The sequence below is a fragment of the Jaculus jaculus genome, chromosome 7, assembly GCF_020740685.1.
Source record: "Jaculus jaculus isolate mJacJac1 chromosome 7, mJacJac1.mat.Y.cur, whole genome shotgun sequence".
NCBI classification, from domain to species: Eukaryota; Metazoa; Chordata; class Mammalia; order Rodentia; family Dipodidae; genus Jaculus; species Jaculus jaculus.
The window spans coordinates 139,591,523-139,614,098 of NC_059108.1; the positions used below are offsets into that span (position 1 = coordinate 139,591,523).

Genomic DNA, 22,576 nt, shown 5'->3' on the forward strand with positions numbered 1-22,576 from the left:
CTTTTGGAGGGGGGAGGACAGGAAGGAGGGTACCGCTGGTACCAACATGGCTGCTTACATACTGAGTAACTAATAACTAATGAGGAAAAGTTCAGATCTCTGTAACATCGCTTGATCTCAGTTATATGACCCAATAACCATCCTTCTTATGGTATAAGGCATTTAAAGTTCAGCGTGCTTTCATCTGTAAACCTTTTAAGGCTCATCTCTGCACCCCCACTCCTCCATGAGCACCCTCCTAATATGCACCCTCTTCTAACACAGTCTGCTTTGAATGTGTCTTTCCACAAATACATGCAATGCAGTTGTTAGCAGTTTCCACCAAGTTTCACCCACTCATCAACTATGTAATCTTAGGTAAGGTGCATAAGATGCAGGAATCTCAGTTTCCTCATTGGTACAGTGGGATAAAACTCCTTTCCGTCTCACGAGAAATAAATAAGACAATGTAACAGCAGCATCCACTTATGTGAGAAGTAGACGGTCTGCTTGGAGGAAAGAGAACCAGGCATTTGACTCCTTGAGTATGCCAAGAAATCTACACCTGCTATACAGCAGTTAATACTTTTTTATGGGTTGAGTGAATGAATATGTCCCTCCCCACTCCCCACACCACCATCAGCTCTAAGTGAGAGCTGGGAAACACTGAATCCATTCTAACCAGCAAGCAAAGTGTCCACATTCCTTTTGGCTCCCGGCCATCTTCCCAGACCTCATAGTTGCAGGAGTTTCTCAGATGTCCAGAATTCCCTGCTCCTTCCCCAGCATCACTATAAAGACAATTTAAGCTCCAGGCAGCCCACACAGTTTGTATATAAACTATGGCCAGGGACAAACACTGTGAATACAAGGGGCTGGGATCAGTGATAATAGAATATTTTAGTAGCTGAAAAAATAATAGAATACTTTATTAAGTAAGATGAAAAGGAAGAGCATGCTTTCTGATTCAGTTTCAGATGGAGGAGGTCAAAGAGCTGCACAGCAGCCAGGTCTCTGGAATGGAGAAGGGCCACCAAATTATCTGCTTTCTCACCTCCTAAGGGCAAAGTGTGAGGCCATCCCTCCATGTAGCACTCCAGCGCCTCTGTGACCACTGCCTGCCCTTTACTTCCTTTTCCTCATTAGCATGCAGAGAAGACAGGGACAACTACTTTCCCCCATGTTTGCAACACCGCACATGTAGAAGAGAAGGTTGAAATGAGTGCTGAAATTAAAATTAGTTGACTTTGTATTTCAATGCCCATGTTATTTGCTGAAACACAGAAAACCAACTATTAATTTTCAAAAAGTCTGTTATATAAACTGTGGGCTTTTTTTTTTCAGGTGTCCCCCATACACTTATGTGTTCTGAATGCTAGGTCCCCAGCTGATGACAGTTTGGGAATTGGAGCCTCCTGGAGGCATTGTATTGTTGGGGGTAAACTTACGAGTATGATAGCCAGTTTTCCCTTGCCAGTGTTTTGCACACTTTCCTGCTGCTGTTGTCCACCTGATGTTGACCAGGAGGTGATGTCCACCCTCTGCTCATGCCATCATTTCCCTTGTCATCATGTAGCTTCCCCTTGAGTCTGTAAGCCAAAACAAACCCCTTCCTCCCTCAAGTGCTCTTGGTCAGGTGGTTTCTACCAGCAGCATGAAGCTGACTGCAACCTAAGCTATGTGAAATACTAGTGGAACTGGGAGGTTAATAATGAGAGAAAAAATATATGGAGGTGTGTTTGTGTATCAAATAATTCCATTCGAGAAGATTCTACTGTTCAAACGAACTTGTTTGTTCATGTTATGAACCAGCATTGGACTTTCTTAGTACTCCATTCTAAACAGAATCCAGTGTATCAATTTGAGCTTACCCCCAAGTATGTATTCTTGGAACTAATATGCTATCAACATACATTCATTGAGTACCCTTTCTGACCCACGGACTGATAAAGACAGTCTAGTCCCTGGTCTCAGGCCACTGCCATTCTAACAGTCATCTTCCAGGATTACATTATGATCTGAAACTAAAATTTTACAGCAGTAGAACTATCACTTCCCCTATTAAAATGTTCAATTCTTTCATTCATACCCCCTTGCCTGGGCACTCCACCATCCCCGTGCCAAAGCCAACTCAGGTGCCACTGGAAATTGGGAAGCTGCAGATAACATCTGGTTCACTAGAGGAATGTGTTTGTCTCAGCCCAGCTCAAAATAGTATCTGACAAGCCTGAATCACACAAGTTCTAAAACCCTCACAAGAAATACCCTAAGAAATCTATAGCTGCCTCCTTCAATTTCACTTGCTGTCTGCCTGCGTATTGACTTCTGCAGTCTGTATTGACAACGTGCAACCCTGCTTCTGTCTGCCTGCTCTCATGCAGCGGTAACCAAAAGAAAGAAGAGAAAAAAAAAAGAAAGAAAACAGGAACATCACAGCTATGATTCATGCAGCCAGAGACCCTGTTCTGGAGCCAGGCACCAGCCTAGAGGCAACATTTCCAAGAAAAGGGGAAGATTTGTTAGAAAGAAAATGTCAGAGTCCCCTTTCTTTCCTTTTACTTACCCCCTCCTCTTCCTGCAGGGCCACGTAGTTTATCTGGCTCCTTCAAACCTATGCCCCACATTTAAGCTTCTAAATACCACTTTTGCACCAAGAAAACATGTCCAACGTCAGGAGAGTGGGACACAGTCGGCCCCATCAGAGCTCACTAATCTTTTTCTTTTAAGGTGAGCTGAAAGACTTACCTGCCGAGCTCGAGTTTATTTCACTGCGGAAGTGCAGAGTGCAGATCCCTGGCAAAGCATAAGCCTGGGGGACAGGAGCAGCGAAGAGAGGGACCACCACATTCCCCAGACCCTTTAGTCCCGTGTCTCTCCTGGAGCCAGCAATTGATAATCTCACTAACACCTACAACAGTGTGCAGCAAGCTGCTTTCCTAACACCGCCCTCAGTGTTCGTGGTTTTGTAACTCTTCTCTCACCCTTCAAATCTGAGTGCAGCTCTGGCAATTAGAACCCTGCACACACCTGGGGTCTGGGACGGAGGGTTTGGTGCACACAGTGGGGAGCTCCTGTCAGCAGGGAGGACTCCCAGCAGCATCCTGCTCTCCCAGGGGATTTGTCTGAACTGCACACTGTCATGCCAAACCTCCCTCCTTTCTTAGTGTGAATCACCAACTCAGGAAGTCACATGGACCTGAGATTCCCAGAATGCGAGCTCTGTTCTAGGAAAGACCAGGGGTATGTACTCTCCTATTAGCCACAACCTTTAAATAACTACTGTGATCAGGAGGCATGACTGGAGAGGACATTTGAAGCTGATGCTATGCAGTGAAAAGAAGAGAAGGCAAGGCAAAAGCCAACATGCTATGTACAATAGTTACCTTTGTCCCTTTGCCGCTGATCAGTTCAGAGGGTCCAGTCAGTGGCACGTGTTTGAAATATCTTGAAATACATACAGTATTCAAATCCCTTTGGTCCAGACTCATACTTAGAGGTCTTAAATCCTTCACCCAACCATAGGGTTAGATGAGCATCCAAAGGTAGTTTTTGGATTAAACCTGCCATTTCTTTAGCTTAAACAAGAAGCAGAAATTCAGGTAGAAGACTATATATGGAGTTGTTATCTTGTGATGTGATCAAATATAGACTCATTACACATAACCTCTGCCCAGGAAAGAGCATCAGTTTAATTGTTTCTTAAAAACAGTGCTCACAATATTGAAAATAGACTCACTTGACCTTTATGAGACTGCAGGTGCAGTTCCCACCATTTTTCCATGCCAAAGATCATCCAATGTCCCAACAATGTTAGGAGATACCTATTATTGGTATTTTTCCCTATTTTAGAAATGAACATATAGGGCTTCAGAGAAACAAAACAACCTACCCAAGATCATATGGGGTTAAGAGCAGTTTCAGGAAGGAAAGCCAGACCCATATAACTTCAGAACAAGGAGCTTTAACTGATCTACTTTTGCATATCGTTTCATTTGTGTTTGCAATCTATGGCAATTTGTGTGTGAAGCCCCTTCAGCCTAGCCTCTGCTATGAAAGAGGGTTTTATAAGAAACATTCTCATCTACTCAAGATCTCAAAATGAGGAACAGCCAAGCTTCTTCAAAGAACACACTGCTTATAAGTACTTGGACCCCCTTAATTGTAACTCATGTAAAGACAAATTTCCTAAGAACTATCTCATATTCAATAAATAGATCTATTAATCCAATTAATAAATCACTATTCTCCTTACTGAAGGTACTTGAATGAGTCTTTAAAATTCTAATTAATCACGTTTTATTGATTCATACCTTTCTTGTTATCAAATGGAAAGCACTATTTATAAGCCTTTTCTTCAGAATGTTATCTTATTAATACTCATAACATCCTCAGGGCAGACAGAAAGTACCACATCCCCCATCTTATCAATATTCAGATCATACATTGATTGCAGCAGGTCTTTGGTACACAGAACACAGCATAAAATGCATAATAATCCATCCCATGCACCACAGCTCATCAGCCATCCAGTGATTCATCACTCACAGTGTGCATGTAACATGACAGAAACATCATCGTAAAGGGTCCAACAGCTTCCTTAAAGTTCTGTGGCATACTGGAATCTAGTAAGACACAGGTCTACTCCAACTTAGGCAACTTAATGCTTTTATCTGACTGAAAGAATAACATTTTTCTAAGCTAATTACATAAAATAATGAGAGCTGGAGAGATGGGTTAGCAGTGGCACTTGCCTGAGAAACCTAAGGATTCAGGTTTGATTCCACAGTACTCACGTAAGCCAGATACACAAAGTGGTGCACATGTCTAGAGTTCATTTGCAATGGTTGAGGTCCTTGTGTGTCCATTCTTTCTTTCTGTCTTTCTCTTTCTCTCTCTCTCTCTCTCTCTCTCATAAATAAATAAAATATTTTAAGAAGTTTAAAAGTCCCCCAGTATACACATAAGCCAGATGCACAAGGTGGCACATGCTTCTGGAGTTCATTTGCAGTAGCTGAAGACCCTAGTGACTCATTATCTCTCTCTCTCTTCTCTCTGTCTCATTCTCTCTCAAATATAAATAAAATATAAAAAGAAATAATGAATATGCTACTTTGTTGGGAATTGCTTTGTTGCTTACTTCAAATGGTTAGATCAAGGAGTGAATTATGAATTATAGATTTAATCCTTATGTGGGCCAGTTAGCTTCATATAAACCCAAAGATAGCAGAGACAGGCTATTTATACAAGCCAAAGAGCTTGAGAGTCTCTCTTTGCCTTTGTTTTACTGTATGCGTTTCCTCCGAAATCCGTCTTTAACTGCAATCCTCATTCTGATGGTGATAGGAGGTAGAGTACTTTGAGAAGTGGTTAATCCCATGAATGGATAGTGCCTTAAAAAGGAGCTTTCAAGGCTGGAGAGATGGCTCAGCAGTTAAAGCATTTTACTGCAAATCTTAACAACCTGAGTTCACTTCCTCAGTACCCACATAGAGCCAGATGCACAAAGTGCTGCATGTATCTGGAGTTCATCTGCAACAGCTGCAAGCCTTGGAGCACTCATATTCATTCTCTCTCTCTCTCTCTCTCTCTCTCTCTCTCTCTCTCTCTCTCTCTCTCTCTCTCTCTCTCTCCTTGCAAATGTATTTAGAAAAAGAGCTTCAGAGAATGGCATTCAGGAAATGGGACCCTCGCCAAACTGAATTTGTAAGCATCTTTATATTGAACTTCAGTCTCAGAACTGTGATAAGTTCTGTTATGTATAAATTTCCAGGGGGCTGTGGGTATATATCAGTTAAGGGTATGTCTAAGTCCCTGGGTTTGATCCCCAGCACCAGAAACAACTCAGTCTTGTATATTTTTTATAGAAACATAAATGAGCACAGTCTTTGTAATAAAAGTTTGGGGAAAGTGCAGAGAGGCAGAAGAGACTGGAACATGGTGTGTATAAGTCATAATTATCCATCATTAGCATACAGAGAGAAGCCAAGGACATGTTCCTAGCTTGGAAGGAAATGAAGGACAGACAGAGATATAACAAGAAAAAAAAAAAAAAAACCTACAGGCCTATATCCCTGATGAATTTAGATGCAAAGATCCTGAACAAAATCCCTGCAAAGTGAATCCAACAACATATCAAAAGCATCATCCACCTTGACCAAGTAGACTTCATCCTAGGGATGCAGGAACAGTTCAACATAAGGAAATCAGTCAAAATAATATATCACATAAATAAACTTCATCATAAGAATAGACATGATCATCTCAATTGATGCAGAGAAGGCCTTTGACAAAATCCAACACCACTTCATGATCAAAATAATGGAAAGAATAGGTATGGAGGGTTTATATCTCAACACAATAAAGGCTATATATAAAGCTCCTAAAGCCCAAATAATTATTAATGGGGAAAGACTCAAGGAGTTTCTATTGAGATCGGGAACAAGACAGGGGTGCCCACTCTCACCATTGCTCTTCAACATAGTGCTAGAAGTCCTATCCCAAGCAATAAGACAGAAGAAAGAAGTAAAAGGAATACAAATTGGAAAGGAAGAAGTCAAGTTAGTCCTATTTGCAGATGACATGATACATAAGTTACCCAAAAGATTCTATCTCAAAACTTCTAAAGCTAATTAATTCCTTAAGTAAAGTGGCAGTATACAAAATCAACACACAAAAATCAGTAGCCTTTCTATATACAAATGACAAATATACAGAGAAATAAATCAGTGAGACTGTCCCATTTTCAATAGCAACAAAAAAATTAAATACCCTGTAATAACACTAACCAAGGATGTGAAAGATCTAAATGATGAATACTTAAAACAATCCTTAAGAAAGAAAGTGAGAAGGACTTGAGAAGATTGAAAGGCCTCCCATGCTACTGAACAGCTAGAATTAATATTGTGAAAATGGCAATTCTACTAAAAGTAATATACAGATTTAATGCAATACCAACAAAAAAAACCCAGCACCATTCTTCATAAAAATTGAAAAAAAAATCTCAATATTCATACGGTATGGCAGCAGGCATCAGATATCCAAACATATCCTCAGCAAAAGAAGTACCTCTAAAGGTATCACCACACAAGATAAAAAAGCTGTATTACAAAATCATAGTAACAAAAACAGCTTGGTTCGGCATAAAAACAGAAACATAAACCAATGGAACAAAATTGAAGACCCAGACATTAGGTGAAGTAACTACAGCTACTTGATTTTTAACAAAGGTGCCGATAATGTAGACTGGAATAAAAGCAGCATCTTTAACAAGTGGTGCTGGACAAATTGGGTAACCATATGCCAAAAACTGAAACTAGACCCATTCATCTCATCATACACAAAAATCAAATCCAAATGGAATAAAGACCTCAATATAAGATCTGAAACTCTTCTTCTACTGAAAATAAAAAGGAGGATCTCTCCACAATATAGGAGTGGGAAAAGACTTCCTGAACAAAACCCCAGTAGCCAGGAAAATTAATCACTCAACCAATGGGATCTCATGAAGCTAAAAAGCTTTTACACAGACAAACACATCATAAGCAGAGCCAATAGATTACCCTCTGAATGGGAGAAAATCTTTGCCAGATATACCACTGACAGAATCCTAGTATCTAGAATCTACAAAGAACTCAAAAATTTAACAATAAGATAATCAAACAACCCACTCCAACTATGGGGCAGAGACCTGAATAGGGAGTTCTCAGAGAAAGAATTACAAATGGCTAACACACACTTAAGAAAATGTTCAACATCCCTAACTATTAGGAAAATGCAAATTAAAACAACCATGATACTCCAGTTTACTCCAGTAAGGATGGAAATCATTAAAAAATTTAACAACAACAAATTTTGGTGAGGATGTGGTGAAAGAGAAGCCCTCATCCACTGTTAGTGGGAATGTAAACTTGTACAACCACGATGGAAATCAATATGGAGATTCCTGAAAAGGATAAACATAGAGGTACCAACAGACCCAGTTATACCCTTACTGGGCATTTATCCTAAATGTTCCATGCATCACTACAGAGATATTTGTTCAACTATGTTTATAGCTGCTCAATTCATTACAGCTAAGAACTAGAATCAATCCTGCTGTCCATCATTGGATGAAGGGATAATGAAGTTGTGGTACATTTACACAGTGGAATTCTACTCAGCAGTAAGAAAAATGACCCAGTGAAATCTGTAGAAAAATGGACAGTTTTGGAACAGGTCATATACTCAGTGAACTCTCACAATCACAGAAAGACAAACACTGCATGGTCTCACTTATCTGCAGTTCTTAACCTGGACCAGCTCAAGTTGCTGACATACCTGACATAACTCAAGGCCCAGACAATAGGGATGGAAGTGTTTGGGATTAGGGGAAGGGTAGAAACACAAAACTTAATCCAAAATGAACTGGTACCATAGAAACCCTTATCCTTGGAGATATACTAAAAGATATAACTCTCAAAAGGAGTAAGAGGGTGCATCTGAAAATAAGGGCCCTGAAGAGGGTGGGATGAAGCCTAAGTTTTTAAAAACTTTGTTTATTTTTGTTGCTGTTGTTGTTTTGGGGTTTTTGTTTTCTTTCTTTTTTTTTTTTTTGTATTTTGGGTTTTTCATTTTTGTCTCTGACCTGTAACTCCCAGTACCAGAAATTGGTTGCTACCCACAATGAGCTGTTGATCAGAGAGACCTACATGGTCCCCAAATCAAGACAGGTTTGCATCAACACTTGATTTATCCACCTGAGCTCAAAGGTAAGGCCATATTGCTGAAGAAAGCATATGCTGCTGAGCTTCTGGGGGAAAGTGGCCAACAATAGTCTGAGCAACCAGAGGTCTAAGCAACTCAGAAGCAAACACCCTGACAGGATGTACACGCCAGTGCAGTAGTGGCACACAGCCTTGGTGGGTAACCAATAGCTTTCAAATTGTTTAAGAGATCCACTCAGTGTAAAGGTACCCATATCTGGAATTGGGAACCAGATCAGAATCCTAGAGAGACAAATATGCAGTCCAGTGTCAAGCTTTCATTAGTCTTTGGCTAAAATAAGGGTTGCATACATCAAATTCTCCCTATATTAATAATGTTTATTCTACTTAAACTATGCTGACTTCACTCTCCATTGGAGAATCTGTTCTCTTTCAGAAGGTAGCAAGCCCCAAGTAGATAAACTACTCCTTGCACATTAGCCAAGCCACAGCTGAAACTTCAGAGGAATTGGGGAGATGAGCAAGAGTGTTGTTTCCATGATGAACCTGATAATCAATACCAGGGTATAGGAGACAGACCCTGAAGATACTACATACTTACTATAGCAGAGATCCAGAGGCTCCTAAGAGCTCATTACTGAGGTTGAGTTAAAACTCATCCACCATGGTTCAGGGAATTTTGCAGAAGAGGGGGCAGAAAGATTCTAAGAGCCACAGGTTGAGACATCATGCCCAGGGGCCTTCACTCTCCCTCCCCAAATAACTGCTGCTCCCGCAATGTATAAATCACAACCCCAAAGGCAATACCTGCAACCCTACTGAACAGCGTTCCCAGCAGAATCAGGGCAGCAACAAGGGAAAAGAGGGTACCAACACATGATGTATCCATATGAAATATGTTCATAATAATATGGTCATAAAAAACTGATCAAGAAAAATAAGGCATAAATGATCCATATCTCACATGAAAACATGTCACTATAAGTGAGGCATGGTGGTGTATGCCTTTAATCCCAGCACTAGGGAGGCAGAGGTAGGAGGATCACCAAGAGTTCAAGGCTACCCTGAGACTACATAGTCAATTCCAGGTCAACCTGGACCAGAATGAGACCCTACCTCAATGAAAAAGAAAAGAAAAGAAAAACAACAAAAATATGTCACTATAATATATATAAATAAATAAATATATATATAATAAATGTCACTATACTCCTAGAAGATATCAAAAGGAAAATAAAGTAACATTATTAATAATTTTATACAAAAGATTTTGAAAATGTAAGTGAAATCAATTAATTCTTTAAAAACAAAATCACTAAGGGCTGGAGAGATATCTTAGTGGTTAAAGCAGAGCCAAAGGATCCTAGTTTGATTCTCCAGGACCCACATAAGCCAGATACACAAGGTGGCACATGCATCTGGAGTTCATTGCAGTGGCTGGAGGCCCTGATGTGCCCATTTTCTTTCTTTCTTTCTCTCTCTCTCCCTCTCTCTCTCTCTCTCTCTCTCTCTCTCTCTCTCTCTCTCGCTAATAAATAAGTAAATAAGATATATTTTCTTAAAAAAGGATCTCTTGAAGCTGGGCATAGTGTCACATGCCCTTAATCCCAGCAATTGGAATGCAGAGGCAGGAGAATATCTGTGAGTTCAAGGCCAGCATAGGACTATAGAGTGAGCTTTAGGTCAGCCTGAGCTAGAGTGAGACCCTACCTCAAAAAGGAATTACCATGGAATATTGTTTACAATCATGGAAGTTGTCAATAAAACATAATTAAATTTTTTAAAATCACTTGAATAATCACTTAATTATTGAGAAAATTAAATTCATGATTAAAATATTCCCCAAATGACATCTCTGGCCCAGATAGCTGCAGTAAAAAATTTCGCCAAACATTTAAAGACTAATTAATGCTACTTCTGTAGACTAACTTCCAGTAAACACTGCAATTCATTTTTATGACTCTAACAACACTCTAATACTAAAATGACAATACAAAAACTGTAGGCCATTATCTTTAATGAATGCAGACATAAAATATTTATCAAAATATTAGCAAGTAGAAATTAGGAATAAGGGATGGAGGGATGGCTTAACAGTTGAGGTGCTTGCCTGCAAAGCCAAAGGACCCAGGTTCAATTCCCCAGGACCCACGTTAGCCAGATGCACAAGGGGATGCACACATCTGGAGTTTGTATGTAGTGGCCTTTCTCTTCCTCTCTCTCTGTCCCTCCCTCCCTCTTTCTCTGTCAAATAAAGAAAGTTTAGAAGATACTTTCTGAGATGTCAATCTTAAAAAAAAAGAAATTAGGAATAAATACAAGGAATTATACAATATGGCTGAAATGTATCCTAAGTAGACACTTTGGTTCAATATTCAAAAATCTTTCTGTATGTAATCCACCATGTTCCCAGGCAAAAGAATAATAATCATCCAATTACCTCAACTCACTAAAAAAGCATTTAACAAAATTTAACGCCCATTCATAATTTTTTAAAACTTTCAAAAGTATAAAAATAGTTGTGAATTTCCTTATACTAATTAAAGAGCTACAGAAAACTGACAGCTATCAAGGCACATAACTAAATGCATTCTCCTTAAAATTATGAACAAGGCAAAAATGTTTGTTCTCACTTATTCAACGTGATGCTGGAAACACTAGCAAGTAAAATGAGTAAAGAAAAGAAAAAAAGAGAAGGTCCCCCAAGGAGTCCTAAACTAAAACCAATATATAAATTTAGCAAGGTCACAGAATACAGAAAAGAAAGCATACATACTTCAATTACATTTTTTAACTGACAATAAACATAGAGAGATCAAACATGTCATTCTTAACTGCTCAATACCATTAAATACTTGGATATAAATCTAACATGAGTCACATGCTAGAAACGAAAGAATGGTGATGAAAAAAATCAAAGCCGCTCTTAATACACGCATACTATGCCCATGGGTTGAAAACCTAACACAGTACCTGGGGATATAGCTGAGTGGTAGTGTGCTTGCTAGCATGTAGAAAAGCCAACATAATAAAGACTTCAAGTCCCCAAATTAATTTACAGATTTAATATTATATCAGTCCAAATATTAACAAGATTTTTCATAGGTACAGTCAACATTATCTTAAAATATATATGGAAAGAAAGTAGAATACCTAATATTGAAAAAGAATAATGAAGCAAAAGAAATTAATGTACCTGATTTAAAAACTGGGCCAGAGAGATGGCTTAACAGTTAAGGCATTTGCCTGTGAAACTGGAGGATCCAGGTTCGATTCTCCAGAACCCACACAATCCAGATGCACAAAGGGCATGTGCATCTGGAGTTTGTTTGCAGTGGTTAGAGGCCCTGGCATGCCCATCCTCTCTCTGTCTGCCTCTCTTCTATCTCTCTCTCTCTCTCTCTCTCTTTCTCTTTCTCTCTCTCTCTCTGCTTGCAAATAAATAAAATAAAATAAAATAAAAAGATTGTTTAGCGATAGTAATAAAGACTATGGAATTGTTGGAGAAGGATAAAAGAAAAAAAAAGAGACTTATAAGTAAACCTAAACAAATGTATTCAACTAATTTACAGAGGTACAATAATAACACAGGGAAGAGAGATTTATCAACGGTGGTGCTGGAACAGCTGTTCACGTATATATCCAAACAAAATTTGACCTTCTATTGAAGTCTCATACTTTACATACAAATTATGTCAGGGCTAGAGGGATGGCTTAGCAGTTAAGACACTTGCCTGGAAAGCCAAAGGACCCAGGTTCCATTCCTCACAACACATGTAAGCCAGATGTGCAAGGGGCACATGCATCTGGAGTTTTTTTGTAGTGGCAGGAGGCCCTGGTGTGCCCATTCTTTCTGTTTCTCTTTGTCTTTCTCTCTACCTTTCTCTCTCTCTCTCTCTCAAATAAATAAATAAAAATAATTTTAAAAATTACCTCAGGACTGGTGGGATGGCTTAGAGGTTAAAGCATTTCCTACAAAGCTAAAGAACCCAGGTTCAACTCCCCAGGAGCCACATAAGCCAGATGCACAAGGTGGTGCATGTGTTTGGAGTTCATGTGCAGTGGCTGGAAGCCCTGACATGTCCATTATCTCTCTATCTACCTCTTTCTCTCAAATAAATAAATAAAAATTTAAAAAGTTATCTCACAACTGGATCATGGACCTAAAGTGTAAAAGTATAACATATTTAGGAAAAAAAATAGGTGAAAATCTTCAAGATACAGCATCTGGGGAAATGACAACACAGTATAATTCACAGAAGAAAAGCTGATAAATTGGTGTCCATCAACAGTATGAACCCTTGTTCCATGAAAGATAATGTTAGAGGATGAAAAGACAAGCTAAGCTACAGAGAGAGATAAAATCACATACCTAACAAAATGCAAGTGTGTGGATTATGAAAACAACTCTCAAACTCAATGGCTTTAAAAAAAAAATACCTTCAGAAAATGAGCAGAAGACCTGACAATATATTTCACTGAAGAAGACATAGAGTCAACAAGCACAGAGAAAAGCGTTCAACGTCAGTAATGAGACGACAGACATGGAAATGAAAAACACAAGGCACATTGAGAAGCCTCCACACACCTCTCAGCATGTGTCATATATAAATGCATACGACAAGCCCGGCGTGGTGGCGCACACCTTTAATCCCAGCGCTCGGGAGGCAGAGGCAGGAGGATCGCCGTGGGTTCGAGGCCACCCTGAGACTACATACTGAATTTCTCAGGTCAACCTGGATCAGAGTGAGACTCTACCTTGAAAAACCAAAAATAAGTAAATAAATAAAAATGTATATGACAACAACACCACGACTTCAAGAACATGTGTAAACAGGATCATTCACAAATTACGGGCAGTAATCGACCATCCTATCGCCTCTTTGGCAAAATACTTTCATTATTTCATAAAACCCTAAACATGCAATCACCTAGCAATTGCGCTACTCCATGTTCATGGAGAAAATGGTGCATAAATATTTAAAGCAGCTTCGTTCGTAATAGCCAAATCTGAAAATAATATAGATGTTCTTCACCAGGTGAATGTTTGAATAAACTGTGCCATATGTTTTGCTGAGGGAATAAAGTTAAGCCTGAAGTTTGCAGAAAATGTGATTGCATCTATGTAACCATTTTCAATGACAAAATTATAGAAATGGAGGGCAGATTAGCACTTGCCAGGGCTGAGGTGGGGAGTGACGCGTGAGGGGGCGACAGCACAGGAGCCTGCACGCACCTGTGGAGACAGGAAACCCTGTGCTTTAGTCTGCGTACATCAACATGGAGATTCTGGTAAAATAGGTCTGGGGTTTTTTGTTGTTGTTGTTCTGTTTTGTTTTGGTTTGGTTTTTCGAGGTAGGGTCTCACTCTAGCTCAGGCTGACCTGGAATTCACTATGGAGTCTCAGGCTGGCCTCGAAGACACAGCGATCCTCCTACCTCTGCCTCCCAAGTGCTGGGATTAACAACCTGCACCATTACGCCTGGCTTATGGTAAAATAGTATTGCTGGGGGAGTGGGGGGAGCTGCAGAGATGACTCAGCATTCAGGAGTGTTTGCTGCATAAGAATACGGGCCTGAGAGAGCCTGAGATCACTTGAGTTCTATTCCTTAGCACTCATGTGAACTGCTGGGCATGTCCATGGACATCTAGAACCCCAGTCCTTTGGGTGGCGGGGGGGGGGGAGGTGCACAGATGGGAGAATTGCCACAGCTTGCTGACAGAAAAGATGGTGAGGATGGCAGCTCTATAGTCAATGACCCTCTGCTTGAGAAAGCAGTGGATGGATTACCAAAGAAAGGAAGGCCCCCAAGTTCTCCCCTAGCCTCTGCACGTGTGTGTACAGTGTGTATGTATGCATCTGAGCATACACAATACACACCATGCATACCACACACGCAAATAGTTGATTTAGATGTTTAGCTGTTACTAGTTACTATGGAAGAACCTAGGTAAAGTGCACTTGGGGCCTCTCTGTATTATTTTCTACAAAGGCATGTGAATATAAATGTTGCAAAATGAAAATTTTAATTTTTTAAGAAAGTTCACATGTATTCCTTTATTATTTCACTTGCTGTTCCCTACATTCTCTGTAATGGGTCTTGACCTTTTACAAGGCATAGTCACTGAAAAGTGGGCTCTTCTTTCCCCTTTCTCACTCAGACAACCTGGCAGATGTTCAAAGCTGAAGCCAAACTCTAGGAATTCCTATTGTGCTTGTGTGAAAGAAAATGCTTTAAGATTTAACCTTGCTCTTTAAAGAAAGTAAACAGTTCAAGCCGATGGTATTGTATTAGCAAAATATTGTCCTTTTAGCCTTTGTGAGGCACTTTTTACTTGAAGAAGCTAGTATTTGAAATGCACCAAACCAACAACAAACACCTGACATTAAACACACTTTTCCCTTCTCTTTCCTAACTTCAAGAGTCTTCTTCTTAGGATGTAGGAATTTAGTGATGCAGAAGAAATGAAGTAACTGGGCTGGAGAGATGGCTTAGTGGTTAAGGTGCTTGCCTACAAATCCTAAGGATTCCTGTTCAACTCTCAGGTCCCACGGAAGCCAGACATACAGGGATGCAAGTGTGCAAGGTCGCACATGTGCAGAAGGGAGCACACATGTCTGGAGTTTAATTGCAGTGGCTAGAGGCTCTGGCATACGAATTCCTTCTCTCTCTCTCTCTCATGCACACACACACACACACACACACACACACACACACACACGCAAAAAAAGGCAGTCTGTTGGGCTTGCCTCAAAACAAAAATGAAGCAACCATAAGAGATAATAATGACAGACAATATAAAATATAAGTGATAATAACACTGTTAATAATAAGCTAATGCATATTGATCATTTAGAAACTGTTTAGTGATTGTATCATCTGATTCAGTTCTCACCATGTTCTAAGAAAATGGTTCGGTCACTCTCATTTTACAGGCTCACAGAATTAAAACAATGGCAGCAGAGATTCAAATCAAGGCTCTCTGACCCTATGGTCTACAATCTTAATTTAACTTTCCTTCAAAATCTTAGAATTCAATAACTATCCTATCAGAAATATCACAGGATGGGATTTCTGAATTATGTCACAGAGATTTTTTTTTAATTTTTTGTTTCTTTTTTATTTATTTGAGAGCGACAGACACACAGAGAGAAAGAGACAAGGAGAGAGAGAGAGAATGGGTGCACCAGGGCCTCCAGCCACTGCAAACAAACTCCAGATGTATATGCCCCCTTGTGCATCTGGCTAATGCGGGTCCTGGGGAAATGAGCCTCAAACTGGGGTCCTTAGGCTTCACAGGCAAGTGCTTAACTGCTAAGCCATCTCTCCAGCCCAATCACAGAGATTTATTTCTATAAATTGTAATCAACTCTTAGGGTTAGAGTCATATGTGTATATTCATTATAATAGTAATTCACCAGCAAAAGTTAAGCATATATACATTTCATTGAGCACAGACATCCAGCAGTAGGTAGGCCTCATGTCTATATATTCATAGTAACATATTCATTGCAATAACTTACCAGCCAGAGTTAAGAATATACACATTCACTGAGCACAGACATCCAGCAGTAGACAGTCCTCATGTGGTAACATCTTCACAGAGAAGCTCTGGCTAGCTAAGCCATCCTTAATCTCTGCTGCACATCTTTACATATTCAACAGCATGATCCTTCCAGTGACTCCTTCTAAGGCTGAACTTCTCTTGAAAGATTATCATCAAACTCCATTTCTTATCAGTGAGTCTTTGCAGCACTTTTCTCGCCCTCATCCCATTGGCCTCCCTTCTTGTTCACACTCACTCTCTCCTTGATCTTAGCTACCAGGCTTCCTCCTTCAGTGGAGGACCTTTCATGTTCCTATTTAACCAATCTTGCATAGCTTGAATATCTTGAGGCTCCCATCCTTCCATACAGAGAATGAAAGATGATATTAGAAACCTTTCTCTCATTTGGTTGTTGTCAAAATACTTTTTAATGTGTCAACCTGTACTCAATTCATTGCTCATTATGTCATTCTGACTTGGACCAGGAATATGTATGACTTTCTTTTCAAAACCTGTTTCCTTTTTGATCTTCTTTCTCTTCTTCTTGTTCACACACACTGTCATGCACCCATGAACACCTCTTTTAGGTGCTCCTTCTTGTCTGCCCTGCCTGGAACTCTGCCCAGTTACAAGAATCTGCATAGGCCCCTGCTGGCTGCATAAAACCTCATCCTAGACCCCAGAAAGTAAAGATAGTGCTTCCCACTGAGACATGCCAGAGTTTCAAAACTGCCATAAAAATAAACAACCCAACTGAGGCCTGTGTGTTCTCTGTGGGATATAGTCTGTCCTTATAGAGATATGGTTATTCCATTTTTCAAAAAAAATCCATAAAGCTCCACTTTAGCTCGCTCCAAGTAGTTCATGAGCACGTGACCCACACCCACCACTGAGAAAGGTCATGCAGCCTCTTTCAGATATGCTCACACACTTGAGGACTTAACCTTCTTAGTGACCCTGGTTGCTTGCATGAGCTGATACTCTTTATGCCTGCCATCAAAGTGCCTCAAAAGTTCCTATCTGGGAGCCCCTTGCTAATCCACACACCTGGTTAACTGCTGTACACCTGGGACAACGAGGAGGAAGAGTTGTGAGGTCATCAGAAGCACAACAGTGGACCAACTGAAATACTCACTTAAACAGTATGGAAATAATTTTGAGGCAAAGCAGCAGATTTTCATGACAGGGTTCATTTGGTTTAGGTTAACATTGCCTATTGATAACTTTCAGAACTGTTTGCAGCTATAGAGAGAAGTCAGACTAAGAAGAAATGCTAGTTGTCCAGCAGTAGGACTGCTGGTGGGAAGGCCAATTACAGAGCAGGTGTTCCGCACCTTGGCTTCACCTTTGACAGGAGCAGGTAGAGATGCAATAAACAGAACCAAATAAAGCCAAACTGCTGCGTGAGACCTAGGTATATACTTAGAAGCAGAATTTAGAAATTAAATAGTGCCCTAGCAAGTGGAATTCCTGTTCCAAACAGTTTAGGTCAGAAGTTAGTGTTGTTTTTGTAAAGTGTAAAGTAAGTATTTCAGGTTTTGTAGCGCTTAGCAATCTGTCACATATATTCAACTCTTCCCTCGTCAGAGCAAATGATGATGGACAATAAGTAAATGAATTGGAGTGTCTGTGTTGTAATGAGACTTTATTTATAAAAGTAAGTGGTATGGGCTGGAGAGATGGCTTAGCAGTTAAGCACTTGCCTGTGAAGCCAAATGACCCCAGTTCGAGCCTCAATTTCCCAGGACCCACGTTAGCCAGATGCACAAGGGGGCGCACGCATCTAGAGTTCGTTTGCAGTGGCTGGAGACCCTGGCGCATCCATTCTCTCTCTCTCTCTCTCTCTCTCTTTCTCTATACCTCTTTCTCTCTCTCTCTCTGTCTCTCTCAAATGAATAAATAAAAATTGAATAATTTTATTTTTAAAAAAGTAAGTGGTAGACCATATTAGGATTATAGATAACAGTTTAACAAACTCTGGGCTACATTTTAATGATAAAGACTGATAGGCATTTGCTTTTGTAAAACAGTATGCATAAGAATAAAGGATTATGAAGGGAAGCTGGTGTACCAGGACTGAGTCTAAACTATAACATGATAACCAACACAGTGTAATACTAGCTCAAATGTCAGGGGAAATGAATCCAGAAGAGATTCTAGCATATCCAAAAGCTTGTGTAATAGAGGAAGCATAATATGTATCTATGAGAGATAAGAAGAGTTATTAGTAAATGGTACTGTAAAGATTGCAATTTAAAAAGCAAAACTTCACTTTAGTACATTGTGCCAGAAATAAATTTTATAAAATTTAAAAGTTAAATTTAAAATACAAGAAAAGGTAAATGAATGTTTACTCTCCAAATGGGAAAATTGTTTTGTAAAAAGAAAGAACAGTTGGAAAAAATCATAAAATAGTTAACAATTTTTCTTAATGAAAAAAGTTCTACCTCTAAAAAAGTCATAAGTAAAATTAAAAGAAAAACACTGTCACAGTATATTTATGTAATACTAAATGATAAGTACTAAAATGTGTCATATATATGTATGTGTGTATACACCTATATACACACAAAATGAAGTTTTATTTAGGCATCAAAGAAAAAATTATGTCATTTGTAAGAAAATGGATGAAATTGGACATTATTATAGTAAAATAAACCATACCTCTCATATGTAGAACATAAGCTATTCATACACACACACACACACACACACACACACACACACACACACACGACTCTAGAAACTATTTGGAAAGAAGAAAAGGAAGAGAGCTAACAGGACGAGGGAACAGGAGACAGCAGTAGGAAGTGAATATGGTCAAATAACATGATATATGGGACAAAAATGTTATTATGAAACCAATGTCTCTGTATAATAGATACACAAATAAATGAAAAACTCAAGGCCTCAAAAAATTGAAAGGTTCATGACACAAATATTTCAGAGAAATAAATGAAAGGGGGACAAAGTTCATACTTCAAGTCATAAAAATTTCAAAGATAAAATTCTACCCCTCAATATTGATGAAGGCTTATGGAAGAAGACATAAGCTACCATGCGAGGCAGGTGAGGGACGTGTGTATTGCTGTAACCACTGTGGAAAGCATTCTCTTTGTACTAAGAACCTAAATTATTTTTATACCTTTCCCTCAAGTAATCTCAGTATGAGGACTTGATGGCAAAGAAGCAAACCAATGACATGTACCTGGATGTACATTACAGTGTTATTTACAATAGACAAAAAATATAAAGAGAACATCTATAGGAAAAAGAAACTAACTAAAATCTCATCTATTAATACTAATGAATATTATTTAGGTGTTATGGTTACATTTTCAAGTACTTAATGACCAGGAAGAACAAATTAAGAAGTAAAGATGGGGGCTGGGCAGATGGTTCAGCGGTTAAAGGTGCCTGCTTGCAAAGCTTGCTGGCCTGACCTGGTTCAATTCTTCAGTTCTCAAATAAAGCCTGTTGCAAAGTGGTGTTTCATCTGTGGTCCCAACAGCCTGCAGTGAGAGTCAGAGCCAGGAGAATCAGAGACTCACAAGCCAGCCAGTCTGACATCCTTTGCAGTGTGGGAATTTGTTCCCAGAGGCACGAGATCTAGTCTAAAAGAAGATAGAGTCCAAACACCTCAAAGTTGTTCTTTGATTTTCTCTCTCCCCCTTTCCTCTCTCTCCTCTCTCTCTCTCTCTCTCTCTCTCTCTGTGTGTGTGTGTGTGTGTGTGTGTGTGTGTGTGTGGTCTGTCTTTTAAAAAAACGATAGGAGTCATTTCTAGGTTGGTCATTACTTTTTTTTTTTTTACTTCTGTATGTTTTCCATGTGCTCTACATCCAGGTCAGCAAAATCTTCCTAGTAAATGGTCATATAGTAAATATTTTAGGCTTTTAGGCTATGATCTCTGTTGGAACCACTCAACATTACCACTGTAGAACAAAACAGTCAGAAATAATGTGGATACAAATAGGCATGGTTGTGTTCCAATTAAACCTTATTTATACAAACCCCTGTGTACCCTGTTCTATGAGAACATGAATTACTTTTTATTAAAAATAATGAAAAAGAAATGTGATGTTTATTAAAGTGTTTCTAGCAGAATATTTTCATTAATGTCACTGTTTCTGTTTGACAGTATTCACTCTCCCTTATCTTCTCCTGTCCCTTCCTCTTGCTAGGCCCCTTCTTCTCGGGTTCTCTTCTATTTCCATGCCACTGTAATATCCCCTCAGATCTCATAATGATAAAATGTAGGTTTTCACTTATGTCTAATTCAACTATTCATCACAGCAACTGTGAGTTCCATTTCACTGTCTAACTCATACCCAGGATGCCTCAATATGGTCAAAAGATTCCTGCACATGGGAGTTAAAAACCTAGGTCAAATCCTGGCTCTGTCACTTATTAGAAGGGTGATTTTTCAGTCATATTATTTAGCCAGAGCAGACATGTTTCACCTGTAAAGTAACAGCAGTAATATCTATCCCACCAGGTCCATTATTCAATGTGGCAATATGTGGAGGTATCTAGCCTTGAGCAAATACATATTAATTCTTAGACATCAGTAGCATTTTACTTTGAAAAATATCAGAGGATCTTGGTTTCTATAGGCAATTGTACTTTGATGGGAACACTGCCAGCAGAGGTAGAAGAAGCTTAGAGAGTTCCCATTCCACACGTACAACAAAGTCATCAAAGAACCAAGAACACAGCTTCCACACATTTATAGGCCAAATAACGTACACATAAATAAAGTACATGAGACCATAATCATCAGTACCATAGGATAGACAGCAGCTCACCAGCATTCTTCATACCATTCTTTGAGAACTCTGCATGGACAGTAAATGTCCCCAAAGCCCGTGTGTTTTAGGGTTATTCACAAACTTATTATGCAACTGGGAGATTCTCGTGGAACATTTAAGAGGTAGTGCCTGGTGGGAAGCTGTAAGGTCACTGGAGGCTTGCTCTTAGAGCAAATGCTGAGACCTTAACTCCTTCCTCACTCTGCTTAGTAGAAGCTATGATCACTTTTGCTTTCCCATGTGTTTCTCATCACAATGCTCTGCCTCACCATGGACCAAGAAAGCAACATAATCAACCAACCTCAGGCTGAAATTTCTGTAACTATAAGCCTAAGTCATTACTTCCTCCTTTCAAATTGCTTGTCTCTGGTATTTTATCATAGCAACAGAAAACTAAGATGTTTTCATTTCTAAGAGAGAAGCTGCTTGGACCACATCTTGGTCAGAAGCTGTAGGCCCTGCTAGGAATCATGCTTCCCACATAATCGATATTTACAGTAAAATAATGGGACTCTAGAAGCAGCACTATGAAGAATGGACAATAAGTAATATCAAGATTTTTATGCAGAGGAGGAAAATATGTTTCCAAGAGGTTAAGTCACTTATTCAGGGTCATAGGGGGTTTTATAACAGAGTGTTCCTTCTATTCATTATTCACAACCACCTTCTGCCCCATGACCTCACTCAGAATAACTCTGGAAGATGAGGAAGCTAATCCAAAGGGAATAAGAAAATGCCATGCAGCTTCTTGATGTACATTCTCTAAATTAAGTAAATCACTATTTCCTTCAGTATTAAATTAGAAATGAGGGCTGGAGAGATGTTTAGCAGTAAAGTCACTTGCCTGAGATGCCTGGGAACCCAGATTCAATTCCCCAGTACCCACATAAGCCAGATACACAAGGTGGTGTATTCATCTGGAATTCATTTGCAGTGGCAGGAGGCTCTGGCATGTCCATTCATTCTCATTCTCATTCTCATTCTCATTCTCATTCTCATTCTCATTCTCATTCTCATTCTCATTCTCATTCTCTCTCTCTCTCTCTCTCTCTCTCTCCCTCCCTCCCTACCTCCCTCCCTCTCCCTCTCTCTCTTCATCTTTCTCTAATAACCACATAAAATTATTTTAATTAGAAATTATTTACAGTGAGCATGTGTTATTTTAGTGGTATCATATGTAAAGGAATACAGTGGCACTGTGAGTTGGGGGTGAGCAAAGAATCTCAAAAACAAAAGGTATAATCTGATCATCATGGCTAAGGGGAGCAGTGGACATAGTAAAATCCTTGGAATATGAAACCCAGGGTTCATGTTCCAGCCCATGAATTCTTGCTAACATGGGTCACGTGTGTATTCTAGGTCTGTCCTTTGCTCATCTGTAACACCAGTGTAATCACACCTTCTGAGGTGCTTCATTGTGCGAGGCAGAGCATGAGAACTAGGAGTTTAAGCGGGGCCCATGAAAGAAAATATTGTGGCTTCTTGTCCCCTCGGTGAGATGCCAAAAGCTACATCATTCTCTTATCTTCCAGTATTTC

General features: G+C 39.5%; 1 protein-coding gene across 28 annotated transcripts in view; it reads right to left on the reverse strand.

Moving 5' to 3' along the window:
• Nrxn3 (neurexin 3) overlaps positions 1-22,576 on the reverse strand; it is a 1,695,425-nt gene that overhangs the window by 1,442,595 nt on the left and 230,254 nt on the right. The gene's annotated exons all lie outside the window — the stretch shown is intronic.